Genomic DNA, 16,920 nt, shown 5'->3' with positions numbered 1-16,920 from the left:
CACTCCTGGATGCACAGGGAGCCCCAGTCAGTAAGATCGTCAGCAGTTCACTGCACAGCAGCACTCCCAGATGCACAGGGAGCCCCAGTCAGTGAGATCAGCTGCAATTCACTGCACAGCACGTGCACAGGTGCCACTGTTCAGGGAAAAACAGCGTCTGACCTCTTCAAACAGCTGATTGGCGGGGGTCCCGGGTGTTGGATCCCTGCCAATCTGATATTGATGACCTATCCTGAGTATAGGTCATCAACATCTACAAACCGGATTCCAAAAAAGTTGGGACACTATACAAATCGTGAATAAAAACTGAATGCAATGATGTGGAGGTGCCAACTTCTAATATTTTATTCAGAATAGAGCATAAATCACGGAACAAAAGTTTAGACTGAGAAAATGTACCATTTTAAGGGAAAAATATGTTGAATCAGAATTTCATGGTGTCAACAAATCCCCAAAAAGTTGGGACAAGGCCATTTTCACCACTGTGTGGCATCTCCCCTTCTTCTTACAACACTCAACAGACGTCTGGGGACCGAGGAGACCAGTTTCTCAAGTTTAGAAATAGGAATGCTCTCCCATTCTTGTCTAATACAGGCCTCTAACTGTTCCATCGTCTTGGGCCTTCTTTGTTGCACCTTCCTCTTTATGATGCGCCAAATGTTCTCTATAGGTGAAAGATCTGGACTGCAGACCGGCCATTTCAGTACCCGGATCCTTCTCCTACGCAGCCATGATGTTGTGATTGATGCAGAATGTGGTCTGGCATTATCTTGTTTAAAAATGCAGGGTCTTCCCTGAAAGAGATGGCGTCTGGATGGGAGCAGATGTTGTTCTAGAACCTGAATATATTTTTCTGCATTGATGGTGCCTTTCCAGACATGCAAGCCGCCCATGCCACACGCACTCATGCAACCCCATACCATCAGAGATGCAGGCTTCTGAACTGAGCGCTGATAACAACTTGGGTTGTCCTTGTCCTCTTTGGTCTGGATGACATGGCGTCCCAGATTTCCAAAAAGAACTATGAATCGTGACTCGTCTGACCACAGAACAGTCTTCCATTTTGCCACACTCCATTTTAAATGATCCCTGGCCCAGTGAAAACGCCTGAGCTTGTGGATCTTGCTTAGAAATGGCTTCTTCTTTGCACTGTAGAGTTTCAGCTGGCAACGGCGGATGGCACGGTGGATTGTGTTCACTGACAATGGTTTCTGGAAGTATTCCTGAGCCCATTCTGTGATTTCCTTTACAGTAGCATTCCTGTTTGTGGTGCAGTGTGGTTTAAGGGCCCGGAGATCACGGGCATCCAGTATGGTTTTACGGCCTTGACCCTTACGCACAGAGATTGTTCCAGATTCTCTGAATCTTCGGATGATGTTATGCACAGTTGATGATGATAGATGCAAAGTCTTTCCAATTTTTCGCTGGGTAACACCTTTCTGATATTGCTCCACTATCTTTCTGCGCAACATTGTGGGAATTGGTGATCCTCTACCCATCTTGGCTTCTGAGAGACACTGCCGCTCTGAGAAGCTCTTTTTATACCCAATCATGTTGCCAATTGACCTACTTAGTGTTAATTGGTCTTCCAGCTCTTCGTTATGCTCAAATTTACTTTTTCCAGCCTCTTATTGCTACTTGTCCCAACTTTTTGGGGATTTGTTGACACCGTGAAAATTTGAATCAACGTATTTTTCCTTTAAAATGATACATTTAATCGGATTAAACGTTTGATCTGTCATCTACGTTCTATTACAAATAAAATATTGACATTTGCCATCTCCACATCATTGCATTCAGCTTTTATTCACAATTTGTTTAGTGCCCCAACTTTTTGGGAATCCGGTTTGTATTTTCAGATGACCCCTTTAAATATTATTTACTATGACTGCACTATCCATACACACAATACAGGAAGGATATGCATTCAACAGAAACTGCGGCCACAGATGCCACTGCCGGCCCTCAACAGTCCCTGGGAGACTGCAGACATCTCTGTGCTCCGACTTCTGAATTTCCTTCTCATCTGTATATGTTTATAGGCAGACAGAATGAAGTCATTACCATTTATCAAACAGTTTGTGATTGCACTAGAGGATCACACATCATAGCTGCTGATTTTATACTGCAAAGATATTACAGCTTCACAGCGTGAGATGGAAACGTGCAATCCATTAGGTAGAAGCTGTGCAGAGACTCCATTTTACTAGCAGGAATGAATGAACAAATACTATATCCGTTTGTATCTGGCTGGTAATTTGCAATACAGGCAATTGCCCTGAGGGTTCTGCTACATTTCATGTAATGTTTGTCAACGGTGTTGCAATGTGACACGTGACATACTGCGACTGCAGAAAAATCCCATACGTAGAATTTTGTGTTGCATGCGACTTTTACTCCATTGACTTTAATGTAGGTCACGCAAGACACATGACTAGCCTGCGACCTGGCTGTGTTTTCACAGCAAAATTACAGTGCTAGAATAGTCGCGCAAACAAGTCGCACATATTTTTGTGTTACACAACACATATACCTATATAGTGAACCCTAGGGGTTAATTTCTTAAATCCTAGTTAGCAGTGTGAGAAATGGTCTACCAGACTGCTTAGTCAGGCCCTGGAAGTAAGAGTCTGCAGGTCGCAACTCACAACACCGCCCCCTGCTGGTGATAGTAGTCACACCAACGCAGAATGAGAATAGAAACTATGTATTAGATGAGCATATAGCACCATACTAGAGAATAGAAACATAGCTAATGCTATAAGGCAGTCATGCTCAACCTGCGGCCCTCCAGCTGTTGTAAAACTACAACTCCCACAATGCCCTGCTGTAGGCTGTTTGGGCATGCTGGGAGTTGTAGTTTTGCAACAGCTGGAGGGCTGCAGGTTGTCGTTGAGCATGCCTGCTATAAGGAGTGCAGAGGTAGCTGTCACACTCTGGCACTGGTGCCTATGTAAAGCCCCCCTGTGCCACAACACACCATGGTTATAAGTAAAATAGGATAGTTAGGGGACCCTGATACAGATTTTGCAGGAGCCCCCAATTTGATTGCAACCTTGGAACGACATAGCAGTAAATGAAATGAGGGTGCACCCAGTAAATTACAGCAAGCTTCAGGGATTATACAGAAGAGAAAACATAGCAAATGTGATATTTAGGGCCCGGATACACAAAAGAGTCGGGCTACATTGTGACATTTCATACAATGCATTTCGATGGTGTTGCAATGCGACATGCTGCAATTGCGATGCAACAGTCACACAAAAATCCAACTCAGATGGATATTTGTGGCTGTCGCTGTCACATTGCGTCACTATTGAAATGCATTATATGAAATGTTGCTTATTTATTGGTGATCAAGCATGAAAACCGGTGGCAGACATTAGCCGTGATAGATGAAAGTTTGAGCCGCAGTTTACACTGAATTGTCTATGGGCTTTGTGGTATTTGTAGTTCAGCCTCATTCACTTGCATGGGGTTGCACTGCACTAGAGTGGCACCGTTTCTGGTAAAGACCTTTTATTTCCATACCTCCCAACTTTTTGCACGGTCAAAGAGAGACATTTATGGTTCATTGTGTGAAAGATCTATTTCTCCTGCATATTCTACACACGTCAATCATTTTCTCTTACGAAATAGCGCCAAAATAATCTGAATATAGAAATTTCTAAAATGCCAACTGCATCAAATAATGAAATAATCAACAAGATGATGCTCAACTATACATCGCGGAACCAGACAAACACTTTCTGGGTCAAAATTGTAAATGTAATATAATGCAAATCAATACTTCAGATCAAAAAGAGGGACAGAGGGACTTGGGTCAAAAAGAGGGACTGTCCCTCCAAAAGAGGGACACTTGGGAGGTCTGTATGTCTAATGTCATACCATTCATCCCTAGATAAACACGCACAGCTAATGGCGAAGTACAGTCATCCCCCAACCACATTCATCATGGATGGACAATGATCAGTCGGCGCCAGGCGTATATTTGGTTCATGCATGCGGCGATATCGGTCGTCTTCTGATTGTGGCATCTGTATTGGCACGGTTACAGAGTAAAATGCAATTACAGATTTCATTTTGTTGTCAGCGGATTCCATTGACTCTGTGCAGGTCCCTTCCTCCAGCCCCGGAGGGTGCATGATCTAAACATTTAATTAGTCTCTATTAGTTGTGTATGAAGTAGATGAGTCAGCTGGAGGGAATGCTTTAACCCCTGTCCTTCTGATTAGCAGACGGGTATCTCTTCGTCATGGAACACAAGAAAACTGTATGGAAACATTATTAAAGTGCAGTATATGTAACACGGTCATCATCATTGAAGTATTCCACCCTCTTCCTCAAGATCCCAATGACGAACTTCTGGAGAAGTGTCCTCTACCCAATAAGAGAAATTTTATGACTCCTCAAAGGGTTGTCCATTTTGAGATAGAAATGTCCCCTGAAAATCACAGAGAGTCCCTCTGCTGGGCCCTCAAAGAGTTCAGTGTCACTGCAGCACCACCACAGGTGAAAATAAGCATTACATGGTGCCTACTGAATCAGTGAGCTGTCCATGGACATGTTGAGTCCTCCAGCAATGGAGACGCTCTTTCTAGCCGATCTCTGCTCCAGATCCAGAACGTCAGACTTACGAACCTTTTACACGAACAGATTTTCTTAGCCATTATGAGCACCTATCGATGGTATGCAAGTCAATTGGTGCCCGTTATTACTTTTATTTTCACTTGGATGGGGATGTATGAGCGCTCATACCCCACTGCTCTCATTCACTGTATGTTATGTTGGCAGCATATCCTCCGTTTACATGGGGAGAAATGCTGCCGACAAGTGATCATAAAAGATGAGATCGCTGCCCTCTTTACACAGGGCAATCATTGGAAACGAGGGTTGAAATGAACACCTATTCTGATGATCATCAGTCCTTGTAAAACGGCCCTTAAAGGGGTATTCCCATCTCAGACATTGATGGATGGCACGTCGCTAGAATATGTCAGTAATGTCAAATATGTGTGGGTCCTGGGACCCACTCCTATCTCCAGAACGTTACCCGCCCCTCAAGTAATGGAAAGGTGCGTCCACCCTCCGTCCACCGCTTTGGGATTTCTGAAAACCCCTGAGCGCTGGCTGAGCTATCTGCGGCGTTCCCATTGCAATGAATGGAGAGGTAGCTCTGTATGAGCAGTGAACCCCCATAGCTGTAAATAGAGAGCACGCTGCACAGGTGCAATGTGCTCTCCTTAGCTTCAGAGGCCCCTTTCTGGAGGTAGGAGCATATCCCAGAGGTAGGTCCCACACCTATCTGACATTGATAGGCTTCACTAATAAGGTATTTGAGAAACAACCCCTTTGAACTGGCCAAACACCAGTGGACCACGTCAGTAGACGCATCTGATGTTCGTCTTTAGATGACCTTTATCAGAGATAAGTGCTCATCCTCCCCGTCCAATCCCGTCCGCAGAAAGATGACAGCACTAAGCCATCTGCATGGAAACCAGATGTTCTATGGCTCCACTGAGGTCAGGAGCCCTAAAAATTATTATTTAGGCAGCACGCATATGGTTTAATATGCTTGAAATGCATCCTGACCCCTAACCACTTCACCCACTCCTTTGGTGCCAGCAATAAATAAAGAATAAAGCCTCTCCCACAGTAAGAGAACATGAAATTTGTGATCTAACCTAAAGTATGATGGAAGTGGCAATCCAAGTGCCTATTTTTCAGAATGGTTTTTCCATTAGGCTTAGGGACATCTTCTCCACCATTGATGTTGATATCAGTTGCGCCTGGAATCGCAGTTTAAGAAGCAGCCTTGGGTAGAGATAGACTTGGATAGACTTCTCAACAGAGAGAGAGTATTTTGCCACAAGGTACACAATAAAAAGACGCACAAGGACTGCGACCTTACAGAATATAAATGTGTCACTTGACTTGACGTATTGGGCTAATAAACAGGACAGATGGTATCTTCCCAAGTCCTCAGAGTCGTTTCAAAAAGGTTAGACAAAGGGCACATTAATCTCCTGTAAAAGGAACAACCTGGGCAGAAAACTATTTTTATGTAAATTTCACTAATACTGTAACTGGAGGAACAGATGACTTGTAATACCACTTTCCACCACTGCCAAGGATATATATACTTTCCATAGACTTTAATGCAACAGCGCCCCACTTAAAATTAGATATTAGGATGTAATTACGTCATTCATCACAGTTTGCTTCGACTATTTTATAGTTTTCAAGTTTTTTCATTGCATGAATTATATAAGCAATATATGAATATTAAATCTGGGCAGAGGTTATTCTATTTCCTCTGTACCTTGTAAGCTTGAAATGCTGTGTAGGATTATACCTTGGAAAATAGCCTTAAGGGGGTAGGAAATGTTAATGAGAGAGTTACTAATCTGAGGTCACTAGACCAGGTTTGGAATGTGGTGAATCCAAATTGCTTCAGGAAGCTCCATAATTGATTGGAATTAGACCAATGTTAAAAATGTTGTTAAAGGGATTTTCTGGGACTAGCCGACAGTATTGATGATTTAGTGTCACAGCCCCTCCAGTGACAGAGGTTAGAAGATCTGAGAGACTTGCATCACATGAGGTTACCTGACAGCCTCTCGGTTTTCACTTGTTGCAGTGTTGTTGTTGGTACGACCACACCTCTTGTTTCAGGTGCAGCTTGTGGTCATTACTGCTCCTCTATTTAGTCTTGACTCACAATTCTTACCATGCAATTGATATTATCTGCCTGGAGTTGGAAGAGCTGGTGTGTTGTCCTCTTCGGGGTTCCTGCTAATCCATTTTCTATTGAAGATAAGTGTACTTCTCTTTGTATTTTGTTGTCCCCTTTTGCTTATTGTTTCCTAGGCCTCAGGGAGACGCTGGTTCATTCACCTGGGAAGGAACCAGTGATCTCAGACCCTGTCACTATACCTAGGGATTTTCAGGGTTTCTAGGGCCTAGGTTTCCGGTGTATGAATATTCCCACCTTCATGCTGACAGGAGTCAGGGCTAGGTTTAGGGTTTCCTAGGTGGTGACCTTGTTCCTTTCCCTAGCCGCGAGGCCTAGTTTTGGGTAATTTTCCTTTTGTAGTCATTCTGGTGTTCCTCCCCACCCCCTACATGTGACATCTAGCCATTGTATTGCACCTGTTCCCCAATCACTTCAATGGAGCTAAGCAGCAATACCATCCACAGCCTATGTACAAGTCGGGCAGCCATGCTTTTCAAATGCAGGAATACAACCCCTTTAAACGCAATGGAATCTGTAAAAATCTTTATCCAGCAAGCTCCCCCTAGTGGCAGCTGGAGGCAACGGTTAAGGCCTCATGCACACTACTGTTGTTTTGGTCCGCATCCAAGATCAAAATCCCCAGCATAGACAGACAGTTAAAGAGAATATTTAGGCAGGATCAGCCCTATTCGATAATGCAGTGTCAGATAGGGTGGAAACTGCTGGATAAAATGATACCTTTTTATGTATTTACGTAGCACCATTACAAAGATAGTAATTTAAAATTATTTTCAAATTAGCTCATTGGTGCACTAAGGGGCAGGACCGAGCCACTCAGAACACCAGATCTTCACCTCCTACTACTCCCCGCTCACCATGATTGACATGAGGCATCTTGCCTAGCCCTGCATTCACGATCCTGCACCATAGTGGAGGCTGCAGTGCAGGCAGGAGCTTACAGGACCAGATGAGATGCTGGGCCTTGTCAATCAAAGGTAAAAGGTGAGTGGCAGACCGGTGAAGATCTGATGCACCAAGGGGCTTGGGATTGACCCATCATGCACCAATGAGATGATTTGTATATGAATAAAAAATGTTATATCTTGGTAACAGTGCCACATAAAGTTGCTCCTTAAGTTACAATTTCGTGATGTCTGTAGCCACCATTAGAGGGAGCTGATTACACATTGAACTCAACAATAACAAAGTATGCAGTGTGCTCCCCCTAGTGGTAACTGCAGGCAGACATAATTTTAACATTTTACTTTGGATTTGGAGCTTTGTATCATAAAAAAAAAAGGGCCAGATTTATCATTAGCTCAGGTCAGAATAATGGAGTGAAAAAGTCCCAAAAAAAGTCCCAAACGCTAAAACTGCGCACAAATTTGCGACTTTTTTCTGCTCTGCACTATGCTCGCCAGTTTTCTGAAAGTGGGCGTGTTTTCTTATGTAAATGAATCTCTAGACAGATTTACTATTGGGACTATTTAAAAAGTCGCAAAAAAGTCACAATTTCACTCCAGTGAGGACCATGCTTATCTTATGAGACTTTTTAGTAGAACATGCGACTTTTTCATAAAAACTTGCGACTTTTTCATAAAAACTTGCGACTTTTGTAAAGCTGCTTACTGACGGATAAACTGCTACCGTCAAACCACATTTATTACAGTCTTAAAGGGCCGATCATAAATCTGACTTGGCTAAAACTGACTTTAGCCATATGTTAAAGTGGAGTGAGCGGTCAGAGTCATGATAAATCTGGCCCAAAGTCTCCTCCGGATACAGAAGTTACTCAGTACAGAATGTTGGACCTAAAAATGACCTGACGGTAAAAGGCGAACCCACAATTTCTTCTAGAAAACCTTAGAAATCCTTACAAAGTCTGATGAACAATATGCAATATACAATGTAGCTTTATCATTAAAATGGGGGGAGGACAGGGGGTTGCATTATTTTTCAATAGGTGACACTTACAGTTATTGAAGAGTATAGAATGAACAATAACAGGATTATGAACCACAGAGCTGACACTCTAACCCATTAAGGGCTCATGCACACGACCGAACGGCGCGGACAGCCATTAATTTAACTGCCTATTCTTGTCCGCAAAACGGACAAGAAAAGGACAGGTTATATTTTTTTTTGCGGACCACGGAACGGAGCAACGGATGCGGAAAGCACACGGAGTGCTGTCCACATCTTTTGCGGCCCCATTGAAGTGAATGGGTCCACATCCAAGCCGCAAAAACTGCTGCTCAGATGCGGACCAAAACAACAATCGTGTGCATGAGGCCTGACTTAAGTAGCCAGCCCACGGCACAATGTCCAACAATGAAACAGATCAGACCCGCTTCCTTTTTCTGTGCTGACAAGAGAGCAGGGACAGGGGGGGGGGGGGGGCGAGGCGGAGGGTTTGCTATAAATTTTGGCAAACCAGCAGAACTTTCATTGAAGTTTTGCTGTGATGAAAGATGACAAAACATCAAAATGCAAGGATAAAAATAGCCCAAGGCTGGGAAAATCTGTTTTGTTTTACTCGATGTTCAGGATCGCACCCCAGGGTCATTTCTAAAAAAAAATAATAATAAATGTAACCCCACACTTCATGTCTGACCTCATTCAGACAGAATCTGCAGGTATTCTAAGAAGATAAACCCTCCCTGTTCCCGGTAGGAGGGCTAACAAACTTCAAATGCTCTCTTCTTTGTACATGGCATCTGTGAGGGGCAGGGCAGCAATAAACAGCGGTTTGTTTAGCGAGCACAGCCACACCTGCTTTTTGGGCTGTGACCCTCAGTATAGAAAGCAAATGGTAAAGGTACCAGAACCTCAATGTTGAGTCTACTCGGGGCAATGGTGGGTGCATCTGTACAGAGGATTATCCAAATTCTCCTAGTCGTAAAGTTCTGGGATCCATCATCTACACAGGTAAGAGCATTATCTATATCATTATTAGGATACAGCAGTGCGATCCAGGAGTGAATTAAAAAAAGTCACATCTATCCTTATGGGTCCATTCACACGTCCGTATGTGTTTTGCGTATCTGCAAAACACGGACACCGGCAATGTGCGTTCCGCATTTTGCGGACCGCACATCGCCGGCACTTTCACAGAAAATTACTTTTCTTGACCGCACATGCGGACAACAATAGGACATGTTCTATTTTTTTGCGGAACGGAAGTGCAGATCCACAAATGCGGATGTGGACAGTACATTCTGGCCCCATTGAAAATTAATGTGTCCGCACCTGTTCCGCAAAATTGCGGAACGGTTGCGGACCCATTTTGCGGATGTGTGAATGGACCCTTATTCTTTCTCTCCTTTTATGATACACTCCTGCTTTGGGCTTCCAAAACTGCATGCAGAAACCTGACCTAATCTCCTATAATAGGCATGGCCAACCTGCGGCTCTCCAGCTGTTGTAAAACTACAACTCCTACAATGCCCTGCTGTAGGCTGATAGCTGTAGACTGTCCGGGCATGATGGGAGTTGTAGTTTTGCAACATCTGGAGAGCCTCAGGTTGGCCATCCCTGACCTATAAGGGCTTGGTAGAGACCAGTGGCTGCTGAAGGATCAAACAAACTCCCCTCACATCATTGGCCACGTAGGTTACGGTTTTTCAAAGTGATGCATGTTGCTATTTCTCTCATATATTGTAGTTTTATATAGGCTGCTCTGCGATTTTTCCATTAAATAGCAGGGGCAATCACTTTGACTTAGGACATGTCTGCTCGTAAAGCCACACTTCCACGTAATTATGATTGTAAACTGCAGTCGGGAAAGATTGTATTCAATGAAAAATTGCTACATGTTAAGCCACCCTTGAATACGTTGTAGAAACATAAGTATAGACTGTATTCCACTGGTAATAGCCAGATCGTCCATGCAGATATGGAAATTCAATGACGGGGTGATTGACAAGACTTGTCTTATCAGAGGTAATTGTAATCAGGGGTACAGCTATGAGCAATGCAGTGGGTGGGACTTTGTTACTTTTTTTGGGGGGCATTTGTATTTGTCCACTAAGGACCTTGTAAAATCATGGGTAGCAGAGATAAGCACTAATTTGCACCTATTAATAACACATAAGGTCATTCGCCAGGCACTGGAGTTGGTAGTAGCAGATGTGTTCGTAGTGGTCAGTAAGGCAACATTACTGAATATACATTTAGAGATGTTTACAAATGTTAATCATAAATATATTTTATGTTCTATCAATCTAAGACCATTATTTATCAAGAACAGTGATAAGCAGGGTGTTCCAGTGGTGATGGATAATCAGTTCTCTCCTCTCCTGTCCTTATACTATAAGCAGTGGTAATGTCATGGCCTCGGTGCAACGCATTGATGTCGGCTTGTATGTGCTTTTCTCCCCTTCTCCTGGTTTCTCCTCTGTCTGGTGCTGGAGGGGTTAACTACCTTGCTGGGTGTGGTCACTAGGTGCTTCTTTTACCTGTGACTTATTGCCAGGAGTCAGTAGTACTCCAGCCTCAGTGTGTGCTGGAGTTATGCTCCTTGTCTGGTTGTTCCTTCTTCCAGTGTGAGGAACACCTAGTGGGACATCATTGTCTCCAGCGATGCTTTCCTTATGTCTCCTCCATTTTCCCTACCTTACCTGTTATGTTTGGTGTGGGTATACAGGGAGTGCAGAATTATTAGGCAAGTTGTATTTTTGAGGATTAATTTTATTATTGAACAACAACCATGTTCTCAATGAACCCAAAAAACTCATTAATATCAAAGCTGAATATTTTTGGAAGTAGTTTTTAGTTTGTTTTTAGTTTTAGCTATTTTAGGGGGATATCTGTGTGTGCAGGTGACTATTACTGTACATAATTATTAGGCAACTTAACAAAAAAACAAATATATACCCATTTCAATTATTTATTTTTACCAGTGAAACCAATATAACATCTCAACATTCACAAATATACATTTCTGACATTCAAAAACAAAACAAAAACAAATCAGTGACCAATATAGCCACCTTTCTTTGCAAGGACACTCAATAGCCTGCCATCCATGGATTCTGTCAGTGTTTTGATCTGTTCACCATCAACATTGCGTGCAGCAGCAACCACAGCCTCCCAGACACTGTTCAGAGAGGTGTACTGTTTTCCCTCCTTGTAAATCTCACATTTGATGTTGGACCACAGGTTCTCAATGGGGTTCAGATCAGGTGAACAAGGAGGCCATGTCATTAGATTTTCTTCTTTTATACCCTTTCTTGCCAGCCACGTTGTGGAGTACTTGGACGCGTGTGATGGAGCATTGTCCTGCATGAAAATCATGTTTTTCTTACCTTGCAGACTTCTTCCTGTACCACTGCTTGAAGAAGGTGTCTTCCAGAAACTGGCAGTAGGACTGGGAGTTGAGCTTGACTCCATCCTCAACCCAAAAAGGCCCCACAAGCTCATCTTTGATGATACCAGCCCAAACCAGTACTCCACCTCCACCTTGCTGGCGTCTGAGTCGGACTGGAGCTCTCTGCCCTTTACCAATCCAGCCATCTGGCCCATCAAGACTCACTCTCATTTCATCAGTCCATAAAACCTTAGAAAAATCAGTCTTGAGATATTTCTTGGCCCAGTCTTGACGTTTCAGCTTGTGTGTCTTGTTCAGTGGTGGTCGTCTTTCAGCCTTTCTTACCTTGGCCATGTCTCTGAGTATTGCACACCTTGTGCTTTTGGGCACTCCAGTGATGTTGCAGCTCTGAAATATGGCCAAACTGGTGGCAAGTGGCATCTTGGCAGCTGCACGCTTGACTTTTCTCAGTTCATGGGCAGTTATTTTGCGCCTTGGTTTTTCCACACGCTTCTTGCGACCCTGTTGACTATTTTGAATGAAACGCTTGATTGTTCGATGATCACGCTTCAGAAGCTTTGCAATTTTAAGAGTGCTGCATCCCTCTGCAAGATATCTCACTATTTTTGACTTTTCTGAGCCTGTCAAGTCCTTCTTTTGACCCATTTTGCCAAAGTAAAGGAAGTTGCCTAATAATTATGCACACCTGATATAGGGTGTTGATGTCATTAGACCACACCCCTTCTCAATACAGAGATGCACATCACCTAATATGCTTAATTGGTAGTAGGCTTTCGAGCCTATACAGCTTGGAGTAAGACAACATGCATAAAGAGGATGATGTGGTCAAAATACTCATTTGCCTAATAATTCTGCACGTAGTGTATGTTCTGGGGTTGTTGTACGTCTAGTTGTTGTTCCGTGTCTGGTCAGTGTTTGGTGTATTCTGTCCAGCATGGATGCTAGATGTTCCCCTGTTTGTCTGTTGTGTCCTCCGGAAGGGGGCTCCATGGTTTCCTCGAGGGGTGAACCAAAAGTCAAGTCTGTGAGCTGTTGCTGGAGTGCTAGTTCTGCATCCGTACTGCATCCGTTTGGTGTTTGGATTGTAGTGAGTTTGTATGGGTTCCAGTTTACCTTGGTGTGGTCTTCTGTTGTGCTGTCCAGCAGCTGCGGCAGGTAAGTTACCATGCCTTCCTGGGTTCTTGGTTCAGTGGTTATCCCCGCCACTGGATACTTACCTGCCGTTCCACTTGGCTTCCTTTCTCTGCTACTATGCCGGTTGAGACTCCTGTTCATCCGTGGCTTGGAAGAACAGGTCATATCTCCTCTGCTCTTATGTGAGTGCTTATCAGGGCGACTTAGGGTCCTAGGTATCCTGGGTATGAGCCGTCCTACCATCCAGGTCCGCTCATACGGTGAGGAGTTAGGGCGAGGATTAGGGACGCTTTAGGAGGTGACCTGCTCCTTTATCCCGGCATCCAGGCCTAGTGGCTTTCAATAATTTCTGACATTGTACGGTGGGGAGTTTCCCCCACTCCCCACCATGACAGATAAGCAGTGTGTTCGAGAGGTGATAGATAATCAGTCCTCCCCTCTCCTGTCCTTATACTATAAACAGTGATAAGCAGAGTGTTCTAGTCATGATAGATAATCAGTTCTCACCTCTCCTGTGTTCTCTTCTGTTCCTTATACTATAAACAGTGATAAGCAGGGTGTTCTAGTGGTGATAGATAATCAGTTCTCTCTTCTCCTGTTCTTATTCTTTAATCAGAGAAAATCAGCAGGGTGTTCTAGAGGTGATAGATAATCAGTCCTCCCCTCTCCTGTCATACTATAAACAGTAATAAAAAGGATGTTCTAGTCGTGATAGATAATCAGTTTTCACCTTTCCTGTTCTTATACTATAGTCAGTGATAAGCAGGGTGTTCTAGTCGTGATAGATAATCAGTTCTCATCTCTCCTGTGTTCTCTTCTGTTCCGTGATAAACAGGGTGTTCTAGTGGCGATAGATTATCAGTTCTCACCTCTCCTGTTCCTTATATGAAGTATCTTCATGATGCTCCAAGGTCCTTGGTTACAATGCCTGAAACTGTGCTGCAAATGCTCAGTAGGGAAGACCAGAGGAGGAAGTTCACTACTGGGCATGCCCTTGGTCATCTTAGAACTGCTAGACAGAACATGAAGACATGATTAAAGGATTAAATCTGCTCCATTGCAGCCAATAACTGACTTCAGCAGTGACGTGTCTATGGTGGACACCAGTCATTGGCTGCAGCAGAGCAGATGATCATGCCAGAGAGGAAGTAAAAAAGCTGCAAACAGAATGATAGACACACTGATGACCTCCAGAGGATAGGTCATCAGCATTAAAATCTCGGAAAATTCCTCTAATCATTGAGAAAAACTTATAGTATGGAAGAAATATTAGTGTTTCTGGGTGATGGACAGGTAGTCCTGGGGCTGAAAACCAAACAGGGTGATCCAAAACTATTTATAATGATTGGAAAACTTTTAAACAGGGCATAAGTGAGGTTGGTAACCCTTACACTAGTCCTCATCATTTACTGCTCCTCACCCTCATCATCCTCCGGGTCCAACACCACAGGAGGAATACAGCAGGACCAGATGCAATCCACAAGACACCGCTAGTAAAGTATCACTCATCAAACTAATGGTCTGTACAGTGACAACCAAAGCTAGAAAATTCTAAAGAAAAATCCAATAATTTACCAAGCGAGGTGAACTCTCTAATCACTAACAATACTGACTTCTACATACACTGAAATACAGCAGAATAATCTAAGCCCAGGGAACAGTTCTGATTAGTTTACACAGGGAGACCCCTTTGATGAGCAGCAGGAATGTGACGAAGACACATTGCTCCTCACATGGTCTAGACAGAGAGAGGACATTCTGTTTATCTGAAAGTTTGCTCCATTGTGTTACTTCCTCTGTTTTATCCTACACTTGAAAAGACTTAACAAGGGGACATCAAACCAAAGCTTTACACCTAACCTGAGAATAATTGTCCATAGAGACTGGGAGTTTATAAGAACATACAAACGCATTGCTTCTATTATTCTGCCACCGATGTACGCAAGAGAAGTCTCTGATGAGTGTGAGTGGCAATCTCTTATAAAAGCAATGGAAGATAGTGAACTCACTCATTCTCCTAGCGACACCAGTTGCATGTTGATTTCCAGTGAGGGATTCCGGTTGCAATGCAATGTACATGCCATTACTTAATTAACAGAATGTACCTTGAGAAATCATGATAGAGGTTAAAAGAAAAATCCTCTCTCCAGCATTATAATGCATGTCTGACAAACAGGAAAAGACTGCAGGACACCGGATGTGAACTCACAGAAGAGAAGCAGTTACAAGATGAATGGCATAATGAAATTACAGCCATAGATAACTTTATTCAACCAAATATGACAATGGCCGCTAGCGAAGTACATTAAGAATTTTGGATAACATACCACAGAATGCAATTAAATGATTTCCTGTTCAGAAGCCATAACTGGGGCTGGACATCTATCATGTGAACTAAAGCTGGTCATAGACATTTTAGCTGGTAAATTCTTAAGATTGCAGTGGGACTTTCCAAAAGCATGTATCTTTTGGATATGAAGCCATTAATGTGTATGGGGCTGCCTTTACTGTCAATGGAAACAAGGATCATGCATGTTCGATTTCAGCATGCCCAATCCAGATGTGCCTACAAGAGATAAGCCGCTACTAGAAGAGTATGGCAGCAGCTTATACCTTTCTGACCTGCTAAGGCTACTTTCACACTTGCGTTCAGAGCGGATCCGTCTGCATTATATTGTAAAATAAATTCTAAGTGTGAAAGTAGCCGCAGACGGATCCGTCCAGACTTTACATTGAAAGTCAATGGGGGACGGATCCGTTTGAAAATTGAGCCATAGTGTGTCATATTCAAACGGATCCGTCCCCATTGACTTACATTGTAAGTCTGGACGGATCTGTTTGCCTCCGCACGGCCAGGCGGACACACGAACGCTGCAAGCAGCGTTCAGGTGTCCGCCTGCTGAGCGGAGCGGATCCCAAACGGTGCCAGACTGATGCATTCTGAGCGGATCCGCATCAACTCAGAATGCATTAGGGCTGTACGGATCCGTTCGGGGCCGCTTGTGAGAGCCTTCAAACGGAACTCACAAGCGGAGCCCCGAACGCTAATGTGAAAGTAGCCTAAGTCTGCATGTGTATGGGTGTGTACAGGGGTAATCTGCTAACAGCTATCTAAAAGGTACAGGTACCTTTAGGGTATGTTCACACTATTTTCTGTGCTGAAAAAAACCTGATACGGAATCCACATCAGGTTTTTGGGATGCAGATTTTTTCATGATGCGTTTTTTTTAAATGCAGCTTTGATGTGGATTTTCATTCCTGCCCATTTCGATGGGAAATCTGTGTCAAAAACCCATGCCAAAAACAGTTGCGGATTTTCTGCATTGATTCCAGTGGGGAATCTGCATTGACCCAGATTCCCTGCGGAATCAGCATCCAGAATTCACATTTTATGGGCAGCGGGACACATTTATTAGCATTTCGATCACAAACAAGCATAAATTATAGTTCAAATCTACGACGGTTCAGCTAGCTTAGGTTTGAGTTTCTGGAAAAAGGACAAATTTGGTGCAACTTACTCCAGCAAACTTTTTATTAAAGTGGATTTGTCATTAAACATGTTCTACTTTTTCAAACCAGCACCTGGATCTAAATACTTTTGTAATTGAATGTAATTAAAAATGTAGTAGAGCCTGTCTGTATAGCGCCACCTGCTGTTCGTCCTTTTCCTTATTTTTTTGTCCATCTCACTGAGCTGGTCGAACGTGCTCGGTTTAAATCT

At 43.4% G+C, this 16,920-nt stretch overlaps 1 protein-coding gene across 1 annotated transcript in view; it reads left to right on the top strand.

The window, feature by feature from the left end:
• The window catches only part of LOC122919696 (collagen alpha-1(I) chain-like), a 240,984-nt gene that overhangs the window by 134,742 nt on the left and 89,322 nt on the right, over positions 1-16,920 (top strand). The gene's annotated exons all lie outside the window — the stretch shown is intronic.

Source organism: Bufo gargarizans, chromosome 9 (assembly GCF_014858855.1).
Source record: "Bufo gargarizans isolate SCDJY-AF-19 chromosome 9, ASM1485885v1, whole genome shotgun sequence".
NCBI classification, from domain to species: domain Eukaryota; kingdom Metazoa; phylum Chordata; class Amphibia; order Anura; family Bufonidae; genus Bufo; species Bufo gargarizans.
This window is presented reverse-complemented; position numbering and strand designations above follow the sequence as displayed.